This window comes from Macaca fascicularis, chromosome 2, assembly GCF_037993035.2.
Source record: "Macaca fascicularis isolate 582-1 chromosome 2, T2T-MFA8v1.1".
In the NCBI taxonomy this organism is placed as follows: domain Eukaryota; kingdom Metazoa; phylum Chordata; class Mammalia; order Primates; family Cercopithecidae; genus Macaca; species Macaca fascicularis.
In genome coordinates, this window is record NC_088376.1 from 19,357,344 (window position 1) to 19,383,021 (window position 25,678).

At 36.9% G+C, this 25,678-nt stretch overlaps 1 protein-coding gene and 1 pseudogene across 7 annotated transcripts in view; both read right to left on the reverse strand.

The window, feature by feature from the left end:
* RBMS3 (RNA binding motif single stranded interacting protein 3) overlaps nt 1–25,678 on the reverse strand; it is a 1,486,333-nt gene that overhangs the window by 957,605 nt on the left and 503,050 nt on the right. The gene's annotated exons all lie outside the window — the stretch shown is intronic.
* Nucleotides 4,502–5,711, reverse strand: LOC107128753 (mesoderm-specific transcript homolog protein pseudogene; annotated as a pseudogene).

A 25,678-nucleotide genomic window follows, 5' to 3' on the forward strand; every position in this document is an offset into this window, starting at 1 on the left:
AGGTAGTGTGATGCCTCCAGCTTTGTTCTTTTGGCTTAGGATTGTCTTGGCAATGTGGGCTCTTTTTTGGTTCCATATGAAATTTAAAGTATTTTTTTTCCAATTCTGTGAAGAAAGTCATTGGTAGCTTGATGAGGATAGTCTTGAACCTATAAATTACCTTGGGCAATGTGGCCATTTTCACGATATTGATTCTTCCTATCCCTGAGCATGGAATGTTCTTCCATTTGTTAGTGTCCTCTTTTATTTTGTTGAGCAGTGGTTTGTAGTTCTCCTTGAAGAGGTCCTTCACATCCCTTGTAAGTTGGATTCCTAGGTGTTTTATTCTCTTTGAAGCAATTGTGAATGGAAATTCATTCCTGATTTGGCTCTCTGTTTGTCTGTTACTGGTGTATAAGAATGCTTGTGATTTTTGCACATTAATTTTGTATCCTGAGACTTTGCTGAAGTTGCTTATCAGCTTAAGGAGATTTTAGGCTGAGGCGATGAATTTTTCTAAATATACAATCATGTCATCTGCAAACAGGGACAATTTGACTTCTTCTTTTCCTAATTGAATACCCTTTATTTCTTTCTCTTGCCTGATTGCCCTGGCTAGAACTTCCAACACTATGTTGAATAGTAGTGGTGAGAGAGGGCATCCCTGTCTTGTGCCAGTTTTCAAAGGGAACACTTCCAGTTTTTGTCCATTCAGTATGATATTGGCTGTGGGTTTGTCACAAACAGCTCTTAGTATTTTGAGATATGTCCCATCAATACCTAGTTTATTGAGAGTTTTTAGCATGAAGTGCTGTTGAATTTTGTCAAAGGTCTTTTCTGCATCTATTGAGATAATCTTGTGGTTTTTGTCTTTGGTTCTGTTTATATGCTGGATTACGTTTATTGATTTGTGTATGTTGAACCAGCCTTGCATCCCAGGGATGAAGCCCACTTGATCATGGTGGATAAGCTTTTTGATGTGCTCCTGGATTAGATTTGCCAGTATTTTATTGAGGATTTTTGCATCGATGTTCATCAGGGATATTGGTCTAAAATTCTCTTTTTTTTTGTTGTGTCTCTGCCAGGCTTTGGTATCAGGATGATGCTGGCCTCATAAAATGAGTTAGGGAGGATTCCTTCTTTTTCTATTGATTGGAGTAGTTTCAGAAGAAATGGTACCAGCTCCTCTTTGTACCTCTGGTAGAATTCGGCTGTGAATATGTCTGGTCCTGGACTTTTTTTGGTTGGTAGGCTATTAATTATTGCCTCAATTTCAGAGTCTGTTATTGGCCTATTCAGGGACTCAACTTCTTCCTGGTTTAGTCTTAGGAGGGTGTATGTGTCCAGGAATTTATCCATTCCTTCTAGAGTTTCTAGTTTATTTGCATAGAGGTGTTTAAAGTATTCTCTGATGGTAGTTTGTATTTCTGTAGGATCTGTGGTGATATCCCTTTTATCATTTTTTATTGCATCTATTTGATTCTTCTCTCTTTTCTTCTTTATTAATCTTGCTAGCAGTCTATCAATTTTGTTGATGTTTTCAAAAAACCAGCTCCTGGATTCATTGATTTTTTTAAAGATTTTTTGGGTCTCTGTCTCCTTCAGTTCTGCTCTGATCTTGGTCATTTGTTGCCTTCTGCTAGCTTTTGAATGTGTTCGCTGCTGCTTCTCTAATTCTTTTATTTGTGATGTTAGGGTGTCAATTTTAGATCTTTTCTGCTTTCTCTTGTGGGCATTTAGCACTATAAATTTCTCTCTACACACTGCTTTAAATGTGTCCCAGAGATTCTGGTATGCTGTGTCTTTGTTCTCATTGGTTTCAAAGGACATCTTTATTTCTACCTTCATTTCATTATGTATCCAGTAGTCATTCAGGAGCAGGTTGTTCAGTTTCCATGTAGTTGAACGGTTTTGAGTGAGTTTCTTAATCCTGAGTTCTAGTTTGATTGCACTGTGTGTTTGTTATAATTTCTGTTCTTTTACATTTGCTGAGGAGTGCTTTACTTCCAACTATGTGGTCCATTTTGGAATAAGTGTGATGTGATGCTGAGAAGAATGTATATTCAGTTGATTTGGGGTGGAGAGTTCTGTAGATGTCTGTTAGGTCTGTTTGGTGTGGAGTTGAGTTCAATTCCTGGATATCCTTATTAACTTTCTCTCTTGGTGATCTGTCTAATGTTGACAGTGGGGTGTTAAAGTCTCCCATTATTATTGTATGGGAGTCTAAGTCTCTTTGTAGGTCTCCAAGGACTTGCTTTATGAATCTGGGTGCTCCTGTATTGGGTGCATATATATTTAGGATATTTACCTTTTCTTGTTGAATTGATCCCTTTACCATTATGTAATGGCTTTCTTCATCTCTTTTGATCTTTGTTGGTTTAAACTCTGTTTTATCACAGACTAGGACTGCAACTCCTGCTTTTTTTGTTTTCTATTTGCTTGGTAGATCTTCCTCCATCCCTTTATTTTGAGTCTATGTGTGTCTCTGCACACGAGATGGGTCTCCTGAATACAGCACACTGATAGGTCTTGACTCTTTATCCAATTTGCCAGTCTGTGTCTTTTAATTGGAGCATTTAGCCCATTTACATTTAAGGTTAATATTGTTATGTGTGAATTTGATCCTGTCATTATGATCTTAGTTGATTATTTCGCTCGTTAGTTTATGCAGTTTCTTCCTAGCATTGACGGTCTTTACAATTTGGCATGTTTTTGCAGTGGCTGGTACCAGTTTTTCCTTTCCATATTTATTGCTTCCTTCAGGAGCTCTTGTAAGGCAGGCCTGTTGGTGAGAAAATCTCTCAGCATTTGCTTGTCTGTAAAGGATTTTATTTCTCCTTCACTTATGAAGCTTAGTTCGGCTGGATATGAAATTCTGGGTTAAAAATTCTTTCCTTTAAGAATGTTGAATATTGGCCCCCACTCTCTTCTGGCTTGTAGAGTTTCTGCTGAGAGATCCACTGTTAGTCTGATGGGCTTCCCTTTGTGGGTATCCTGACCTTTCTCTCTGGCTGCCCTTAACATTTTTTTCCTTCATTTCAGCTTTGGTGAATCTGACAATTATGTGTCTTGGAGTTGCTCTTCTTGAGGAGTATCTTTGTGGAGTTCTCTGTATTTCCTGAATTTGAATGTTGGCCTGCCTCGCTAGGTTGGGGGAATTCTACTGGATGATATCCTGAAGAGTGTTTTCCAACTTGGTTCCATTCTCCCCGTCACTTTCAGGTACTCCCATCAGACATATATTTTGTCTTTTCACATAGTTCCATATTTCTTGGAGGCTTTGTTCATTTCTTTTTACTCTTTTTTCTCTAAACTTCTCACTTCATTTCATTCATTTGATCTTCAATCACTGATATCCTTTTTCCACAATCAAATCAGCTACTGAAGCTTGCGCATATATCACATAGTTCTCGTGGCCTGGTTTTCAGCTCCATCAGGTTATTTAAGGACTTCTCTACACTGTTTATTCTAGTCAGCCATTCGTCTAATCTTTTTTCAAGGTTTTTAACTACTTTGCCATGGGTTGGAACATCCTCCTTTAGCTCTGAGAAGTTTTTTACTACCGATCTTCTGAAGCCTTCTTCTCTCAACTTGTCAAAGTCATTCTCCATCCAGCTTTGTTCCATTGCTGGTGAGGAACTGTGATCCTTTGGAGAAGAGGCGCTCTGATTTTCAGCTTTTCTGCTCTGGTTTCTCCCCATCTTTGTGGTTTCATCTACCTTTGGTCTTTGATGTTGGTGACGTACAGATGGGGTTTCGGTGTGGATGTTCTTTCTATTTGTTAGTTTTCCTTCTAATAGTTAGGACCCTCAGCTGCAGGTCTGTTGGAGTTTGATAGAGGTCTACTCCAGATACTGTTTGCCTGGGTGTCACAAGCAGAGGTTGCAGAACAGCAAGTATTGCAGAACAGCAAATGTTCTGTCTGATTTTTCTTCTGGAAGCTTCATTTCAGAGGGGCACCTGGCTGTATGTCATTTGGCCCCTACTGGGAGTTGTCTACCAGTTAGGTCATTCGGGGTCAGGGACCCACTTGAGGAGGCAGTCTGTCCGTTCTCAGATCTCAAACTCCGTGCTGGGACAACCACTACTCTCTTTAAAGCTGTCAGACAGGGACATTTGGTAAATCATAGTCTTAAATCATACTTAGAGTACTACATTATTCAAACCAATATCTATTTTAACAAAATGTTTATAATTAAAAACAGCTGATGAAACTAAAGCTAAAGGTATGACAAATAAGACCCAGCTCTGTGTTGCTTAAAGAACTTTTAAAAAGCATGTGCCCATAAAGCCATTCAAGGAGAGGGAAGGAGTCCCCCTGCTCATCATTCTTACTGTAAAGTTCCTACTGGGGCTGGGCCAGAAATTAGCACTACTAAATACTTCAGAAACGTCCAAAGTGTTAAAAAGTCTTTCATGCAAAAGAACGTCTTTCAGTGAATAGTAGTGCTCATCAGAATTTCCTAATAACACAAAAACAAAGGCAAGTCTGTACATTTGATGAGATGTCAAAGTAATGGGACTATTCCGTGAAGACTATTATGTGAACCTTAGCCAGAGCTCCTGCTGGCTTCTTCCTATATACTGTCGACCAATTTGAGTAAAGTGGACTTTGTGAGAGAATAGTGTTTGATAGCCAGGGCCTCTTTTGGGCATTTCTTCTTAAATGGAATAAACCACGGATAAGAGAGTAGGGGAGATAATACAGGGAAGCTACTCTTTCCAGCTCAAAGGAATTGATGAAGCCCATGTATGCATTCAGGAAGCCCATGGGATCTTCTAGCTAAGGATCATGGCTAATGTGGTCATCCAGAATCCACATCATGGACCACGACAGCTTTTTCCTGTACAGCTCCAAAAACTCTGGATGGGATTTACAGGATCCAATGGCTCATAGATAAAAAAAATCAATGGGGGTAGTTTCAGAGGCAAGAGCTCCCACTCAGCACCTTCTAAATTATTTCTCTGATTTATGATGTACCGTAAGAGACGGTCAATGACTAAGTTCCCGTCATTATTGCAGCTGTGGGATGGGACTGCCCACATACCCCATCCCACAGCTCACTCTCACAGGGCCAAGTACATGGCCCAAAGACTGGGGTGAGACATCGAGAGAATACAAAGAAGTTCGTCAGCCATGTGAGGATGGGTGAGAGCACATCTCCAACTTTAAGTAGCTTTTGGAGAAGGAGGGGACAGTGAGTCTCAGGAAAGGTAACTCCATTTCACAGATGGATACTCTATGGAGATGGATACTGTATGGTAAGCCTACCAGATTGATTCTGTTGTACTTTTAGAGGAGTAACAGTATCTCCATAGTCATGAGACAAAAGATTGGTCCTGTGTTTCTGGAGCCCCAGATGACATAAAAGTGCTTCCATAATGCTAGCCCGCTCAAATATGGAATAGTGATGTGGTTGTGGTTTGTCAGTGAAGCCAAAGTCTAAGAAATCAAGTGCAAGCACTTGATGAAACCTCAAAGTCAGACCTTCCTAAATCTTGTACCAATCATAGCTGGATGTTAGAAAGCTGTATAAAATCACAACTATCTCCAGACTTCCAACCACACCCACAGAGTCTTGGTAGAAGATATGCAGTCCCTCATAAGTGGAAAATTTGCCTGAATATTTCCAAGAGTGAAGGGCTGGGGAGACCTGAGGGGGTGGGATCTGCAGGTATGCAGCAAATAGGCATACGGCCAACAGCGCCACTCGGACGCACCATACCCTCATCCTGATTCAAGTAAGACCTGGACTATAGGACTCCATGTTTAGGGGAACCAGTTGTGCATGCTAGTATATTGTATTTTATAGTGTATTTTTGTTCTCATTATTTTCAAAGAACTTCTTGATTTCTGCCTTAATTTCATTATTTACCCAAAAGTTACTCAGGAGCATATTGTCTAATTTCCATCTAATTGTTTGGTTTTGAGCAATTTTTATAGTCTTGACTTCTATTGCTGTGGTCCTAGAGTGTGTTTGATAAGATTCTGGTTCTTCTTCATTTGTTGAGGATTGCTTTATGTTCAATTATGTGGTTGACTTTACAGTACACGCCATGTGGTGATGAGGAGAATGTATATTGTGTTGTCTTTGGGTGAAGAGTTCAAAAAAGGTTACAGCCAACGGTACACTGAATAGGCAAAAACTAGCATCATTCTCCTTGAAAACCAGCACAAGACAAGGATGTCCTCTCTCGTCACTTTTATTCAACATAGTATTGAAAGTCCTAGCCATAGCAGTCAGGCAAGAGAAAGAAATAAAGGGCATCCAAATAGAAAGAGAAGAAGTCAAACTGTTTACAAATGACATGATTTTCTTGCTAGAAAACCCCATAGTCTCAGCCCAAAAGCTCCTCCAGCTGAAAAAAAACTTCAGCAAAGTTACAGGATACAAAATCAATGCACAAAAATCACTAGCATTCCTATACACCAACAACAGCTAAACTGAGAGCCAAATCAGAAAGGCAATATCATTCACAATTGCCACACACACACACAGACACCCCCCTAGGAATATAGCTAACCAAGGAAGTAAAAAAATCTCTACCATGAGAACTACAAAAGATTTCTCAAAGAAATCAGAGAAGTCACAAACAAATGGAAAAACATCCCATGCTCATGGATAATAAGAATCAATATCATTAAAATAGATATACTGCCCAAAGCAATTTACAGATTCAATGCTATTCCTATCAAACTACCAGTGACATTCTTCACAGAACTATAAAACATTATTTTAAAATTCATATGAAACCAAAAAAAGCCTGAATAGCCAAGGCAATCCTAATCAAAAGGAACAAAGCCAGAGGCATCAAGCTATCCACTGTCAAACTATATTACAAGGCTACAGTAACCAAAAGAGCGTGGAACTGGTACACAAACAGGCACATAGACCAATGGAACAGAATAGAGAGCCCAGAAATAAGGCTGCACATGTAGGATCATCCTGTCTTCAACAAAGCTGACAAAAACAAGCAACGGGAAAAAGACTCCCAATTCAATAAATGGTGCTGAGATAACTGGCTAGCCATATGCAGAAGATTGAAGCTGGAGCCATTCCTTAAACCATATACAAAAAGCAACTCAAGACAAATTAAAGGCTGGGTGCAGTGGCTCACGCCTGTAATCCCAGCACTTTGGGAGGCCAAGGAGGGCAGATCACTTGTGGTCAGGAGTTCAAGACCAGTCTGGCCAACATGGTGAAACTCCGGCTCCACGAAAAATACAAAAATTAGGTGGGCGTGATAGCAGGTGCCTGTAATCCCAGTTACTCAGGAGGCTGAGGTATGAGAATTGTTTTACCCTAGGAGGTGGAAGGTATAGTGAGCTGAGACAATGCTACTGCACTCCAGCCTGGGTGGCAGAGCGAGACTCTATCTCAAAAAATAAAATAAAATAAAAGATGGATTAAATATTTAAATGTAAAACTCCAAATTATAAAACCCTGGAAGACAACCTAGGCAATATTATCCTGGACATAGAACAAACAAAGATTTCATTTCAAATATACCAAAAGCAATTGCAACAAAAGCAAAAATTGGCAAGTAGGATCGGATTCAACTTAAGAGCTTCTATACTGCAAAAGGAACTATCAACAGAGTAAAGAGACAACATGCAGAATGGGAGAAAATATTTCTAATCTATGCATCTGACAAAGGTCTAATATCCAGCATCTATAAAAAATAAATTCACAAGAGAAAAACAAACAACTCCATTAAAAAGTAGGCAAAGGACATGAACAGACACTTCTCAAAATAAGACATACATGTAGCCAACAAACATATGAAATAAAGCTCAATATGACTGATCATTAGAGAAATGTAAATGAAAGCCACAATGTGATACCATTTCACACCAGTTAGAATGGAAATTATTAAAAAGTCAAGAAAATAACAGATGCTGGTGAAATTGTGGAGAAAAGGGAACACTTAAACACTGTTGGTTGGAGTATAAATTAGTTCAATCATTGTGGAAAGCAGTATAGTGATTCCTCAAAGGGCTAAAAGCAGAACTAGCATTCAACCAGCAATTCCATTACTGGGTATATACCCAGAGGAATAGAAATCATTCTACAATAAAGACACATTCCCAGGAATGTTCATTACAGCCCTATTCACAATAGCAAAGACATGGAATCAACCTAAATGCAACCAATGACAGATCCACTAAAGAAAATGTGGTACATATACACGATGGAACACTATGCAGCCATAAATAAGAATGAGATAATGCCTTTTGTGGTAACAAGGATAGTCCTGGAGGCTGTTATCCTTAGCAAAGTAACACAAGAACAGAAAACCAAATACCACATGTTCTCACTTATAAGTGGGAGCTAAATGGTAAGAACTTATGAACACAAAGCACAAAACAACAGACACAAGGGTCTACTTGAGCGGGGAGAGTGGAAAGAGGGAGAAGAGCAGAAAAAAAAAAAAAAAACTATTGGTTACTAAGCTTAATACTTGGGTGATGAAATAATATGTACAACAAACCCCTGTGACATGTGTTTACCTATTTAACAAATCTTCACATTTACCTCCAAACTCAAAAGTTAAAAGAAATAAGTAAAATAACATTTCTATACACTGAATTATTTAAAAAACTCACTGAATACATAAATGAATACACTTTTTCAAAAATCAACAAACAGGTCAAATTTTGCAACACAGTTTTGTTGTAAAATGGAGAGCTCCTTATTTATACAACTCACATAATTTCTTCATTTGCCAGATGAACAGCTAGCCTCTATGGCATCAGTACCCTTTGTTTTTATCTTAATATTTTCTCTAGTTCATGTTCTCAATGTTTCAATTTTTTCTCCTTAAATCCAACAATGTAGATTTCCACATTCACCTAGAGTTATCATCAAGAAGGTACTTCTTGTGAATAAAAATGGAAAAACATTTTTTACGTCTTTATGGACAAATTTAACAGTTCAACTTACTTATGTTTATTGTGATTGAGTGAAATAATAAACTGACAAACACCAGCTGAGAGTGAACCACGGATACCAAGTCTCCAACTTTCAGAAATTCTCAATATCATCCCAACTTAATATTTCTCAGGGAAAATAATTTACTGGCATTGTCTAGTAATTTCATATGTTTAACTCCCAGGAGTGCAAAGGAAAATAATTAACGTCCCTCTCTGGAAATTAGAAGGAATGGGATAGCTAACATGCAGGAGATTGCCAAGACCAAAAACATGTTCCACAAAACTTGGCAAAGGAATCAAAGTTGGCAAAGAAATCAAAACATTCTTACTATGCAGGTTGGGATCATGTTGAATTCATGTCAACAAATCATAGTTCTCTAAGGTCTAGCTCAGCAAATTTATGTTGTTTAAGAAAGAAAATCAGTGTGCTACAGGGGTCCAGTTATATTAAACGCCTTAAGCTTCATGCAGCACATGGTGAACATTTGTCTTGCTATTTCAAAGTTGAGCAAGGTTTTTCAAGATTCTGCTTCTAAAATATACATAAATCAAACAACCAGAGGATACAATTCATTCTATTTTAAAATTTAACTTTTTTTGGAAGAAAAATAAAATCATTCAGTACAATTACCATAAGCTGCTAGCCTTATTTATCATCAACATCATCATCAACAAATACTTGTTGACTATACGTTATGTGCTAGGCATTTTGCTAACCTCTGAAGACTCAGAAATATAATTTTTATCTATACTGCACCTGGCCTGGTCTATATCTAAAAATGATAAAATATAATTGAAAGAAAGGCAGCTTGCACTTGTCTATTAAGTCAGACAGTCATGCAGTCATTCTGTCATCATTCATTCATTTTATAGTTCCTCCTATACCACTCTACACAGTGCTGGACATGTAGAAGTAAATAAAACAGATATGGTTTCAGCTTTCCTGGTGTTAGATATTCTACTATATATAGTATAAATATTAACTCACTCACTTTAAGACTCAAGGTTATAACTATGAAAAAACCAGAAAACTGAGGCTTAAAGGAATGTTGCCTAAATAATGAATAGATATAACTTCAGATGTATCCCATTTCTTTTATTTAGGGTTTCAAGTAATAATGAGAAAATGAAAGCAATATAAGAAGAAAGGAAACTTATCTGACACTGTTGACTGGATAACGTAGCAGCTATACACTTACTAAAGCAGCTAAAAAAGCTCAATATTCACTTCCCCACCCAGCCACCCTAGCAGCTAGAAGTGGCCAGATGACACACACTCCTTTCTTTTTGAGACGGAGTCTCACTCTGTCGCCCACGCTGGAGTGCAGTGGCACGATTTTGGCTCACTGCAAGCTCCACCTCCCGGGTTCATGCCATTCTCCTGCCTCAGCCTCCTGAGTAGCTGAGACTACAGCCCGCCACCACGCCCAGCGTTTTTTTGTTTTTTGTTTGTTTGTTTGTTTTTTGTATTTTTAGTAGAGACGGGGTTTCACCATGTTAGTCCGGATGGTCTTGGTGTCCCGACCTCGTGATCTGCCCACCTCGGCCTCCCAAAGTGCTGGGATTACAGGAGTGAGGCACCACGCCCGGCCGACACACTCCTTTCTAATAAAACACAGCAGAGGTCTGGTAAGGATGTCTGACAGTGTTCTGTGTTTACAATGAATAGAACAGAAGCAGTATATATTTTCCCTTCATCCTTCCCTGGGCACAGATAAAGGTAGAGCAGTCCCTATGTCATACATAGAAAACTAAGATATTAAAGATAGAAAGCCCCTAGATGACATCATCAGTCCCCTGCATCAGGCTTGTTCTACCTATCCTTCCACTTTTTGTCACATGAAATTTTAAAAAAAAGGAAGAAAGAAAACTTATTTGAAATACATGTTTACTTATCAGTAATCTATTGTTGTGTAACCTATAGTCCCAAAACTTAATGGCTTTAGTTGCATTAATTAGCACATGACCAGCAATTTCGGCTGGGTTCAGCTGGTGGTTCTTCTGCTTGTCTTGCCTTGGTTCATTCATATGACTTTCCTCAACTGGCAGCTCAACTGAGGCATGATGGTACAAAATGACCCTACCTTCTTGTCTGGAGGTTGGTGGTGGCTGTCAGTTGGGATATGTGTCTTCAGCATTTTAGCCTGAGCTTCTTCACATGGTGCCAATGCTACAAGAGAGCTGGTCACAATACACCTGTTAATGTCTTATTGACTAAAGCAAGTCATAAGGCCAAGTTTGGAGTAAACATGGGAGTGAGCTACACAAGCATGTGAAGACAGGGAGGTGTGACACATTGAGAACAATTACTCTAATAATCTACCACTTATATTAATGTTATTTACCTCCTTCTCTTTAACCAATTTTTATGCCCTATGTAACAAATGAGTATAACTTCTGAAAGTACTCTATCTCAAATATGACCTATTTTCTTTATTCTGAATTATCTTTTGATATTTCAAATTTTATTTTCTCATATGTCTATGGACTAGACAATACACATCTATTTTACTATTTGATAACGTGGCTAAGATATGTAAAAGGAAGAGCAAATCCTATTGTCTGCTAGAGTTACTGATCACTGAGGACTTCCTCACTCTGTAGGCAGTTTTGAGCTGCTTGCAGATAACTAGCATCTCATTATAGATAGCTGAGATAGAATAACAATGGACAACAGCAGGTAAAACTGCCCAAGGATTTGGAGGTCAGATGCAAATTGTAGTAAGTGGGTCAAGATATGTAAGCAGTTGCTTAATAGCACTGTCTCTATTGCATTAATAACGGGTAAAAAGTAATCCTGTTTCATAAATGTAAACAATTTGTATTGCAGTGTCATTATTTGTGTACTTTAAAAGGGATAAATGAAACATCATATGTACATTTAACTAATAGAAATTCTACCTTCTGGGAAACATTTAAAAAATATAATCAGTGACTTGTTCATGCCATCATTCACTCATTGGGTGTATGACTCAGAGTCAGGTAAGTCAAAAGATATAAATCTTCCATGGCTTAGCTCATGCTACAGTGAAAGTGACATTCAGAGCATGAGGTCTTGAAATTAAAGATGATTTTTTTAAAAGAGGAAAGGTTTTGGGGTGAGATTTTTTTCATTATACACTAACTTTAAGATGCCTGTGTAAAATGTAATTCCAATGTGAAAACATGCATAGAATTGTAGTTATCACCGAAGTGTTCTAAAATTCCAATGGATTTTATTTAGAATAAAAGCCATTTTTTTTTCCCTAAATGTTTCACGTGATTCTCTGTAAACAGATATTTTAGCAGCCAGGATATTGTTAGTGCCACTACTAGCATTAACTTCACTTTCAACCCAAATGAATTTATTTTGTGTGGAGTAAGAAGCGTTGATTAAAGATGAACATGGAGAAAGCATCTATTGCTAACCCTTGTCCTAGCATTCAATTAAAAAAACACTGGAAATGCAGGGGAAAATTCCCATACAAATAGTTAATAATATAAAAAGAGACGTACTACATTTGTCTCACACAAATGCTAATTTTTAGCCCCTGTGGCAAGGCCTGTGATTGGCTCCATATGTTTCTACAATAAGAGACATATTAAGATTCTTATGGTTCCATTTCTTTTATCCAACTTGTCTTCCTCCCAGCCTCTAGCTGTGCCTCTTCTAAATTCTCTAGCCTTCAAGAAGCAAGTACAAGAGGTGGTTCAGTTTCTCAGATATAATTTCCTCTCTTTCTCTCTAAAACCAATGACATGGTCAGCTTTCCAGACATTATAGGGTAAAAACAGACTTTAAATTTGTTTTTGAGAGTATTTAAATTGGCCAAGGAGTCACTTTTGAATGTGTGCTAACATTCAGACTAACTTTCTAAATAACATCTTTTCAAAGTCTGACAAACAGATATTAATGATTGCCTCTCAGTCCTAAACTTCCAATTTAATAATTTTACCATTTAAGAATGTATATGGAATCACAGTAAACACAATAAAAAAATGCCAAGGAAGTTAACAGACAGAAAATGTTTTTCAAAATGGCTGTAATTTCCATCAATAGAGTATAACCACTGGTCAGATGAAAAATCACTTTCCAATACATTTCCCAATGTATTGGCAAATGTCATTTTTCCAGGACAATCTGTTTTCTTCAAATCACTTATCAAAAAGTTACTGAAAGTCACACATCTGCCTATTCAACGTTAGAGGAAGATCTTATTTTGTTTAACGTCATATGTAAGCGTGATAAAGTTTGAATAATGAAAGATAAAGCGAAAGACCCAAAGAAAAATCTCTATCACAGGGATGACTAATTTCATTACTCTTATTTCTATTTACAAAGTATTTTCAGAAGAAAGGAGTTGTTGAAACTGCTGTAACCTTTATAAAGAGAAACATTAATATAATATGGCTGCTCCCAAAGCAAGAAAACTATCTTCCTCTGAAGAACAAGAAACAAAATTGTCTTTTTAATTTTTTATCTAGTAGACCTTGGTTGAATTAACTTAATCTTCAGGTGCCCCTGCCTGAAAACTGAGCAACTGGTAAATAAGTCTAATGGAAACTTAGGAAATCTGTGCCAGAAATAAGATGCTCGACTCATCTAAGACTGTGTAAGAGCACATTTTTAAAAAAACACTTGGCAAATTGAAATAACATGAAGAAATGGTGAAACTTCCTACACTACTCTGGGTGAAACACAAAATTAAAGGAGGGAGAACTTCTATTCAGTTATGGATAATAGGGATATAAGGACTTTCCTTTTAACTCACATTTTTGTTTCTCATATGATGATGAAAAGTACAAATTATTGCCTATGTTTGGCATGACATTCAAATCAATGTGAACTATTTCCCATGTTCAAACCCCACAAAAGTATTTAGCTTCTGGCCATAAACTTGTGCAGTTACTGCCAGGCTAATTTTTGTAAGGATACAGAAAATGGGTTTTGTGAGTGTATGATTTCATTTAATTGATTTATCTATTTTAATTGATATCTAACATCTGTATATATTTTCCCTATACATGTGATAATTTGATACATCTGCATAATCAAATCGGGAGAGTTAGACTATCCATCACCTTAAATATTTATCTTTTCTTTATGCTAGGAACATTTGATTATCCTCTTCCCGCTATTTTCGAATGTCCAATAGATTAATGTTAACTATAGTCACCCTATTGACCTATCATGTTATTTATAATAAAGCTTGGTAATGGAAGGATATTGCAAATGCGTTACTTTCTACAATGTACTAATTGAATGTATTATAGATTATGAAAACTATATACATATGGTTATTTTGATTTCCTATATATAATCAACCAATATTCCTCTCTCTCTCCCTCAAATGCATGTTAATACACACTGACCAAACATATACATATCTACACATAAACTTTTTCTTCTCATAATATCAGATGAATTTAAGTCTTCTTGCTCAATTACACTTGATTCCCTGAAGCGTGGAAAATATGACAATGGTGCATAGGACCAACAGGTTTCATCTCACCTGCTAACTCTCTTTCATTGATAGTGCTGTCTGGAGCAAGGAGATGAGAAGGATTTGTAGGTCAGCAAAAAAGGGTACTATAGTCACTTGGTAATGGCTTCCATGGTAAGGCATGAGTAGCTAGATATTTACTATTTATTTTAGATGATCTCCCTCTCAATGTTCTTTGCAATAAGACACACAGAAATCCAGACTTCAGAAGAAAAACTATCAACTAACAAAAAGTAACAGGTGCTGGGTCTCTGGGGGTGTTCAGTGTGTTATGTTAAGAAGTGGAGAGATATGGAAAAGCAGGAATATCCCATCAAGACAATTCAATCAGTAGCTGCATCATTCAGTTAAATATTTATTAGCTCAATTCATCACAGTTAAACCTTTTAGACAGGGCACAGTTAGTTAGCACTGGCAAGTCCATTGTCATCACTGGAAGCAAGTGCACAAGACGGGGTCAATACCCACAAAGAAGCACACTTATCTTTTCTACAGATAATGAATCTAAGAATCATCTCTACGCCTCACAGGCATGTTAGCATTCAAAAGAAGTAATTCTAACCAGGGGTTAGGCATGGTCATCAGAGCTCCTTACATTTCCTACAGAGCCTATACTCTCACTAAAGAGCTTAACTTCAAGGTTACAAGCTCTTACACAATCCTAAAAATCGTCTTCTATAAAAGAGAGAAATACGGACCCGCCACTACTTTGTCTTGTTTCTCTAGTACTTTGTAGGGTTCTCCACATAGAAGGTTGACAGCCTTTTATGGCTTTCTTTGGAGGCCACCTGTGTCAAGAAACTCTTAAAGAAAGTTAACTATCTATGCTGTTCCTTGAAGGGAAAGGAATGACAGCTAGAAAATAAGGTACATAAAATTTCAAACTCCATCAGCTATTAACAAGTTGTAAGTTTTGTTGTTGACATTTAGGAAAGTTACAGACTGGTAATAACTTTATTTTGAATCTCAAAGCTATTAAATATTGCCATATCAAAAAACTAAGTGGCAACAGCAGTGAGTGGATTCTTTAGATATGAAATTCTAATCCTAATAAAAATAACCTGGACAGAATAAAGGGGGTTGGGAATTCAAACTCTGTTTAACATTCCTTATAGTTGCTACACAGGTTTGTGCAGTGGTGGCATGCTTACTGTACTTACCTTAAAATAGATAAAATATATCTGAAGAGGACAATGGTTATAAAGCACCCGACTTCAGTGTTTGGCCTATAGTGAGTATTCAATAAGTAACAGTCACTATTATTTTATTAAATTTTGTACAAGGGCAGAAATTAAACCAGATATTCATAGCATTGCCTAAATAAGAGCTGCCCAATGAGCTATTTACTCTTCAAACAGGTTCTGATGTCATACAAATTTGTGACAGAAATCAAGTTCAGTTCCTGTGACATAATCTAGGCTTTTAAGTTTTTTGTCTGTTTGTGCTTGGTTTGGTTGTACTTTTTAGATTATCTTATTCTTCTTATGTCTGTACATAGAATAATTTTCTCTTCACTTTGTGAACTTCTTGTCCACCATTAAGGACTAAAAACTAGACCTTGCTTCCTCCAAGAAGCCTTCTCTTTATTCTCTTCTTGTCAACACAGAGGGAAGGTACCCTCACTTTTTCATATTGTCTTGGCCACATCTTTACCCATCACAGTTAGTCAATTGTGATATAATCCTTCATTTTACTATATCCTTTCTATATTCTGGGTTGCTTAAGGGCAATGACCTTAAATTATATCCATAATGTTACACATGTCAATTCCCTTTTATGTCATATAATCATATTTCTATTTTGGTTGGAATTTTGCTGAACGTTTGCTCAACATCTTTATCAAGATAAAGAATAAAAGATGAAATTTACTGAGCATTTAATACCCGGCAAGCACCATGCTAAGGATTTTATTTGCAAGATCTCATTAAACTCCATCAAAAACCCTACAGAGAAGACTCTATCATAATCACTATTTTAAGGAAGGAGAAATTGAGTCTTGGAGAGAAAAGGTAGCTGGCTAAAGCAAAATCAGTAAATGGCAGAGTCATCGTTTACACCTATGTGTTCTGACCCCAGAGTTGTACATTTAACCACTAAGTCATATTGCCTTCTATAAAATGTTCCATTTGCAACCTAAATCCTATTTAAGGTCAACCATAGTGTGCATTAAAATACATGTCTATACACATATACCACCACACACCCCCATGCACATCACATGCTAAAAAATAAGTCAACACATAATAATAACACTAAAGATTACATGTAAGAAGTCTTTCAGGCAAGCATGACTAGTTTCAGGACTTCTGAATTCTGTAGGCATCTCAAAATCTGAAGTAAGGTGAAACATGACAATTGAGAAGCTTTCTGATGATGCTAACTTGCCTTGATTTGATGGGAGGGGAAAATCAACACACAGACGATCTAAGGGAACTCCAGATGGACTCCACCAGAGTGAGTGAAGAGGCAGATTAATGGCAGATGAAAATTAAATCCAGAAAGAATGAAATAATGTATGGATAAAACATCACATCAACTTTCCAGTGCAGCATTCTGGATTTTCTTTTAACCTCAGTATAAAAAGTCAGTTCGTAGTATTTCACTGTCACAGGAGCCTAGCGTGAACTTAAGAGAGTAAATATTACAGAAGGATAACTTTCCCCATGTAACCTGCATCTGTCAACAGCTGGACTGCAAACTGACCAAATGTTCTATGGAGAAAATAGTTTGGAATTATTTTGGAGTTACTTTGATGATGTTCTTCACTGTGAAAAACCAATTTTCAAAAAGCAAACAGGATACTTAGCAGAATGCGAAAAAGGACAGATCCTAACACCGTGCTGAAGCATCACATTTGATTTTACTGTGTGTGCCGTAGAACCAGACTGAAACAGTCCTAGTGTGAAAGTAAATAATCTTTTCCTATATAAAGAGCACTATCTGGACCAGAATCCAAGGACTTTAAAGAAGTACAGTGTGATATGTAGTCATGCATTTAGATTATATTAGATGGAAAAAAGTTACTATTGTCATTTCTGCTAATAGAAGCCACTGAGAAGTACTATTTTAATATTACCATGTACCATAGGGCAAGGGTAGTGAAGATATGCTTCTATCCTGTGTTTATACAATTTTACAAAGCAAGAACTGGAGTCACAAGGAAGTAATGACAAAATAATATAGAAAAGGAAATGTTTCATCTCTGCAGAATATGATCAGCTTGGGGCAATCAATGTCAATGAAGGTCAGGATGCCAAATACTGTGGCTGGAGTTATAAAGAAGCTGACTAATTTTAAGATCAACAATAACAACGACAATAGAATAGCTAAGTGAGGAGTGCTCAAACCCAAACTCAAGATACAGGAAAACATCATATCTTAAGTGATACGTTATCGTTAACATCACATTCATATTATATTCATATTATAACATATTATATGATGTTAATGATATCATATATTAAATAATATTATTTGTGATATAATGCTAATTGTTCCTATCTTGAGTTTGGGTTTGATCTTAAAAAGATTTGTTTTAGTCTTCATTCATTGTTCCTAAACTGGAAATTTGAGCTATGGGCATTAGAAACAAAGCACAGTCTCACCCTGCCTGCATTAACAGTTTGTTTTTTTTGAGATGGAGTCTCGCTCTGTCACCCAGGCTGGAGTGCAGTGGCACGATCTTGGTTCACTGTAAGCTCCGCCTCCCAGGCTCAAGTGATTCTCCTGCTTCAGCCTCATGAGTAGCTGGGACTACAGGCACACACCATCATGCCCAGCTAATTTTTGTATTTTTAGTAGAGACGGGGTTTCACCATATTGGTCAGGCTGGTCTTGAACTCCAGACCTCATGATCTGCCCTCCTCACCCTCCCAAAGTGGCATTAACATCTTTAAAGGCAGATTATTTCAACTTAAGTATCAGAGAAATGACAGAGTATGGGACATTTCCATTTTCCTAGTAATACAAAGATGATCTTCCCTTATTGTTGACAGACTTCTATGAAGAATGGTCTTTCTTACTAGTGAAAACGTAATAATAGTTAAAGCCATTTAGGCTATGAATATTTCAGAAGTAGTTATGAATTCAAAGAGACTTATTTAAGAAAATAGCAAAGGATATGAACAGACACTTCTCAAAAGAAGACATTCATACAGCCAACAGACACATGAAAAAATGCTCATCATCACTCGCCATCAGAGAAATGCAAATCAAAACCACAATGAGAGTCCATCTCACACCAGTTAGAATGGTAATCATTAAAAAGTCAGGAAACAACAGGTGCTGGAGAGAATGTGGAGAAATAGGAACACTTTTACACTGTTGGTGGAACTGTAAACTAGTTCAACCATTGTGGAAAACAGTGTGGCAATTCCTCAAGGATCTAGAACTAGAAATACCATTCGACCCAGCCATCCCATTACTGGCTATATACCCAAAGGATTATAAATCATGCTGCTAATAAAGACACATGCACACGTATGTTTATTGTGGCATTATTCGCAATAGTGAAGACTTGGAATCAACCCAAATGTCCATCAGTGACAAACTGGATTAAGAAAATGTGGCACATATACACCATGGAATACTATGCAGCCATAAAAAAGGATGAGTTCGTGTCCTTTGTAGGGACATGGATGCAGCTGGAAACCATCATTCTCAGCAAATTATTGCAAGAATAGAAAACCAAATACCACATGTTCTCACTCATAGGCGGGAACTGAACAATGAGATCACTTGGACACAGGAAGGGGAACATCACACACCAGGTCCTATTGTAGGGAGGGGGTAGGGGGTAGGGATAGCATTAGGAGATATACCTAATGTAAATGACGAGTTAATGGGTGCAGCACACCAACATGACACATGTATACATATGTAACAAACCTGCACGTTTTGCACATGTACCCTAGAACTTAAAGTATAATAATAATAAAAAAGAAAATAATATGGGGCTCATTTTATTTTTCACTACTTATCAATTACTGATAAAATAATTTTATCAGTAATTTTTCTTCCTCTTTGGAATCATAATTTTAATATATACATGCAATTTTTAATACCTATGGAAAAGTGCTATTTGGTTTTTCTGCCTTTTATAGATCTGAATTTTGATATTGAAGGAAAGCTACTGAGAAGGGTAGTTATGGTAGACAGAATAATGTTCCCACCCACCCAAAGATATCTATGACCTACTTTGTGAGTGGATTACCTTCAATTGAAAAGGGGACTTTGTTTATATGATTACACAAAAAATCATGAGAGGGGAAGATCCTCCTAGATTATGTAAGTGTGTCTTATATAATCACAAGGGTCCTGATAAGAGAGAGGCAGAGGTTTCAGAGTCACAGGAGGACATATGACAAAAGCAGAGGTAAGACAAACACACACACACACAGAGAAAGAGATTTGAAGAGGCTATGCTATCTACTTTAAAGCTAGATTAAACAATCATGATGTCAAGAAACGGAGGTGTCCTCTAGAAAATGGAAAAATGCAAGGAAATGAATTCTCCCTTAGAGCCTCCAAAAGGAATACAGACCTGTCATCATTTTGAATTTAGGATTTCTGACCTCTAGAAAGGTAAGATAATAAATTTATGTTGTTTCAAGCCACCAAGTTTGTCACAATTTTTACAGCAACAGTAGTAAATAAATACAAACTATAGCACTGGTAGTGAGGTGCTTCTGTAAAAAAACAAATAAAAACACGGAAGTGGCTTTGCTTTGGAATTGGGCAATAGGAAGAAACTGAAATAATTTTGAGGACAATGACTGAAAAGTTTAGATTTCCTTAGACTTTTAGTGAAAATGTAGACAACTTTTCTAGTGAAGACTTAGATGATAGTGAAGAACATGGTAGAAAAATCTGTATTTTCTTACAGGATATTTAAATCTTTGTAAACAAACTTTCGGTAGAAATATAAACTTTAAAAGTATCTCTGATAAGGGTCCAGAAGAAAAGAAGGAGCATGTCATTGGAAACTGAAAGAAAGTGGATCCTTGTTATATAGTGGCAGAAAGCTTAGTTGAATTGTGTCCTACCAACACATGGAAAGCAGAACGAGTAACAATAACTTTGGATATTTACCTGAAGGGATTTCCAAGAAAAGTGTTGAAAGTATGGCCTTGTTTCTGATCGCTGTTTATAGTAAAATATGAGGAAAGAGACACATTGAGGGAAGAACTCTTAAGCAAAACCAGCACTACATAATTTTGGAAATTCTCAGTAGATCCAGATTTCAAAGGATCCATCATTTTAGGACTTCTGAGCTCCAGAATTGTAAAATAATAGAAGTGTGTTGGTTTATGCCATTAAATTGGCAGAAGTTTGTTATATCACCAAATGTAAACTAATACAGTGGTTAAAATAAGGAGCCCTGGGTAAATGTAGAATGTAGTTATTTTGAAAGGAAAACCTCTGAAAATTAGGATTAAGTTGATGAATCTCTTTGCGACTACCAGTCACTTCTTCCTTCACTTATATATGGAAAGATTAAATGTATCAATAGTGCATGTAATAGTTAACAAACCACCCTAAAATTTGGTGATTTAAACACCATGATGTATTAGTTTCTGTAAGTCTACATCTCCTGGGAATTTTTGATGTGCTCACTCTTGGTTGGCAGTCAGCTGCAGACTGGTTGGATTCTAGTTGATCTAGTATGGCCTCAGCTGGGATGAGTTGTCTGTTTTCCACTTGGTATCTCATCTTCTAGCAAGCTAGCCTGGCTTGTTCTCAAGAAAGTGCCAGTGTTCCAGGAGAGAAAATAGACACATGTATGGTTTCTTGAGTCCTAGACTCTGAAGTAGCATACCATCACTTCTACTTACCAAAGCAAGTCTCACTCACAACCAGTCCAGCATGGGGAGAGACTCCATATCTTAAAGGGAAGAGCTGGAAAACTCCACTGAAGGCATGGTTACTGAAATGAGTGGAAAAAATGGCAATATATTTCCATGAATCTACTACTATGCTCAAGACAAAAACAATGATAATAACTCCTCAAATAGAAGCTAGGCCTAGGAACCTACAAATCATCAAAGTTCTTCAACTAATACCATAAACCCAGACAAAAAGGGAGAGAAAGAGGTGGGGTGCGGGGGGAAAGAAGAGTAAGAGATTGATTCAGTGATTTTTTTTTTTTGAGGTGGAGTCTAGCTCTTCCACCCATACCATCTCAGCTCACTGCAACCTCCACCTCCCGGGTTCAAGTGATTCTTGTGCCTCAGTCTCCTAACTGGGATTACAGGTGTGCACCACCATGCCCGGCTACTTTTTGTATTCTTAGTACAGATGGGGTTTTGCCATATTGGCAAGGCTGGTCTCAAATTCCTGATCTCAAGTGATCCTCCTGCCTTGGCCTCCCAAAGTGCTGGGATTACGGATGTGATTCACGCTACCCAGACTGATTCAGTGATTGACTCACTGTAGAGCAGGAATGACGGACTACAAAGCTTAAGTGTTGTCCTGAATCACTTCTGGGTAAATAATGAAATTAAGGCAGAAATCAAGAAATTCTTTGAAACTTTTGAGAACAAAGACATAACACACCAGAATCTCTGTGACACAGCTAAAGCAGTATTAAGAGGAAAGTTTATAGCACTAAATGCCCAAATCAAAAAGTTAGAAAGATCACAAATTAATACTCTGACATCACAATTAGAGAAACAAGAACAAACCAACCCCAAAGCTAGTAGAAGACAAGAAATAATAAAAATCATAGCTGAACAGTAGGAAATTGAGATGCAAAAAAACATAGAAAAGATCAACAAATCCATGAGTTTGTTCTTTGAAGGAAATAATAAGATAGACTGCTGGCTAGACTAATAAAGACAAAAAGAGAGAAGATATAAACCCAATCAGAAATGACAAAGGGGACGTTACCACTGACCCAACAGAAATACAAAAACCTTCAGAGACTACTATGAACATCTCCATGCACAGAAGTGAGAAAACCTAAAAAAAATGGAAACATACAACTTCCTAAGGTTAAACCAGGAAGAAACTGAATTCCTGAACAAAGCAGTAATGAGATCTGAAATTAAATCAGTAACAAAAAACTGCCCTAGCAGAAAAAGCCCAGGATGAGCCAGATTCACAGCCGAATTCTACCAGGTGTATAAAAAAGAGCTGGTACCATTCCTACTGAAACTAATCCAAAAATTGAGGAGGAAGTACTCCTCACTAACTCATCCTATGAATCCAGCATCATCCTGACACCAAAACCTGGCAGAGACACAACAACAACAAAAAAAACCTCAGACCAGTATTTTGACTAACATAGATGCAAAAATCCCCAACAAAATACTAACAAACTGAATCCAGCCACACATTAAAAAGCTAGTCCACTATATTCAAGGAGGCTTTATCCCTGGGAGGCAAGGTTGTTTTAACATATGCAAATCAATAAATGTGATTCAACATATAAATAGAACTAAAAGCAAAAACCACATGATTATCTCAATAGACGCAGAAAATACTTTCAATAAATTCAACATTGCTTCATGTTAAATACCCTCAACAAACTAGGTATTGAAGAAACACACATCGAAATATAACAATAAGAGTCATCTATGAAAAACCCATGGTCGACATCATACTGAATAGGCCAAAGATGAAAGAATTCCCCTTGAAAAATGGGATAAAAAAGGATGACCTCTCTTATCACTCCTTGTCGATATCATACTGAAGTCCTAGCCAGAGCAATCAGGCAAGAGAAAAAAATAAAAGGCATCAAATGGAAGACAGAAAGTCAAACTATTCCTGTTTACAGATGATTCAATACCTAGAAAACCCCACAGTCTTTGCTCCAGAGCTGCTTGATCTGATACACAACTTCAAAGTTTCAAGATAAAAAATCAAAATACAAAAAACAGTAGCATTCCAATATATCAATAACATCCAAGCTGAGAGCCAAATCAAGAATGCACTCCCACTAATCATTGCCAGAAACAGAGTAAAATATCTAGGAAAATAGTTAACCAGGGAGGTGAACGATCTCTACAATGAATTACAAAACACTGCTCAAAGAAATCAGAGAGGACGTCAGCAAATTAAAAGGCATTACATATTCAGTGCTCTTCCTATCAAACTGCTTCACATAACTAGAAAAAACTATTTTAAAATTTATGTGGAACCAAAAAAGAGTACAAATAGCCAAGGCAATCTTAAGCTACAAAAAAACAAAGCTTGAGGCATCATGTTACGTAACTGCAAACTATACTACAGGGTTACAATAACAAAAACAGCATGGTACTGGTATAAACACAGACACATAGCCCACTGCAACTGAATAAAGAGTGCAGAAATAATGCTACACACCTACAACCATCTGATCTTCAACAAAATTGACTAAAATAAGCAATGGAGAAAGCATCCCCTATTCAATAAATGGTGCTGGGATAAATGGCTAGCCATATGAAGAAGAATGAAACTGGACCCATTCTTTACACCATATACAAAAATCAACTCAAGTTGCATTAAAGATGTCAGTGTAAAACCTAACACTATAAAAACTCTGGAAGATAACCAAGGCAATACTATTCTGGACATAGGCACTGGCAACGATTTCATAACAAAGACGGCAAAAGCATTTGAAACAAAAATATAAAATTGATAAACAGAATAAGCTAAAGAGCTACTGCACAGCAAAATAAACTATCAACAGAGTAAAGAGCCAACCTGTAGAATGGAAGAAAATATTTGCAAACTATGCATCTAACCAAGGTCTAATATCCAGAATCTATAAGAAACTTAAACAAACTTACAAGCAAAAAACAACTCCATTAAAAAGTGGGCAAAAGATATGAACAGACACTTTCAAAAGGCATAGACACAGCAAACAAGTATACAAAAAAAAGTTTCACATTGCTAATCATTAGAGAAATGCAAATAAAAACCACAATGATATATGATCTCATACCAGTCAGAATGACTATTATTAAAAGGTCAAAAAATAACAGATGCTGACAAGGTTTTGGGGAAAAGGAAGTACTTATACACTGCTGGTGGGAATGTAAATTAGTTCAGTCTTTGTGGAAAGCAGTTTGGCAATTTCTCAAAAAACTTAGAATTACCATTCAACCCAGCAATCCCTTTATTGCATATGTACCCAAAGGATTCTAAATCATACTATGGTAAAGATATATGCATGCTTATATTCACTGTAGCACTGTTCCCAATAGAAAAGACATAGAATCAATAGAATCACCCCAAACATCCATCAGTGGTAGACTGGATCAAGAAAACGTAGCACATATACATCATGGATTACTATGCAGTCACTACAAATAATAAGATCATGTTCTTTGCAGCAACCTGGATGTAACTGGAGACCATTACCCTAAGCAAACTAACACAGGAACAGAAAATCAAATACTGCATGTTCTCACTTACATGGGGGAGTTAAACACTGAGTACATACGGACACAAGGAAATGACACACACTTGGACCTACTTGAGGGTAGTGGGTGAGCAGGGGGTGAGGAGCAAAAAATTACCGATCAGATACTATGCTGATTGTCTGGGTGTTGAAATAATCTGTACACCAAACCCTGATGACATGCAAATTACCTATATAAGAAATCTACACGTCTACTCCTGAACCTAAAATAAAAGTGAAAAAATTAAAAATTTTTTAAAAACTGGAGTGTTACTCCTATACGGACTGGGAATAAGTCACTGATACATGTTTTACTCCTGCTGGGTGCCTTTTCTGTTGCCAGAAAGACAAAATTGCCTGATCATCAACAGCATCTGGTATTTCAGCAAATAATCTTCTGATATATTATTATTAGGTTTAGTTTGAATATATTAAGTAATCTCTCTTTTAAAAAGAATTAACCTATATAATAAACTCTTAAACAGAAAAAAATATGCAATTCGCCTGAAAATCCACTGAAATGAACAGAAATTTCAAATAAGAGCCACCATATTACATTTTTAATTTCCTAGAAACAATATTACACTGTATTCCAGAACAATAAATACCTAAGTGGCATCACAAAATGCCTTAACAGAGAAATGTCTGAAAGACTAGAAACATTTTTACCCAAAGGAGAAATTTGATAATTCATATCCTCCAACTACCATGATTGCACGAAGAATTCAAAATCTGTTGGCTAGATCAACACCAATGGACAAGATTATAAAGATGCTTCAGAATCTACCATGGTTCAATAGCTGAGTACTACCTAAATCAATACCAACATGTTAGATTTTTTCAGACCCAAAAATATTTTTTGTAAGTTGAGCTAAAATTATTATTGCCTAAAAATAA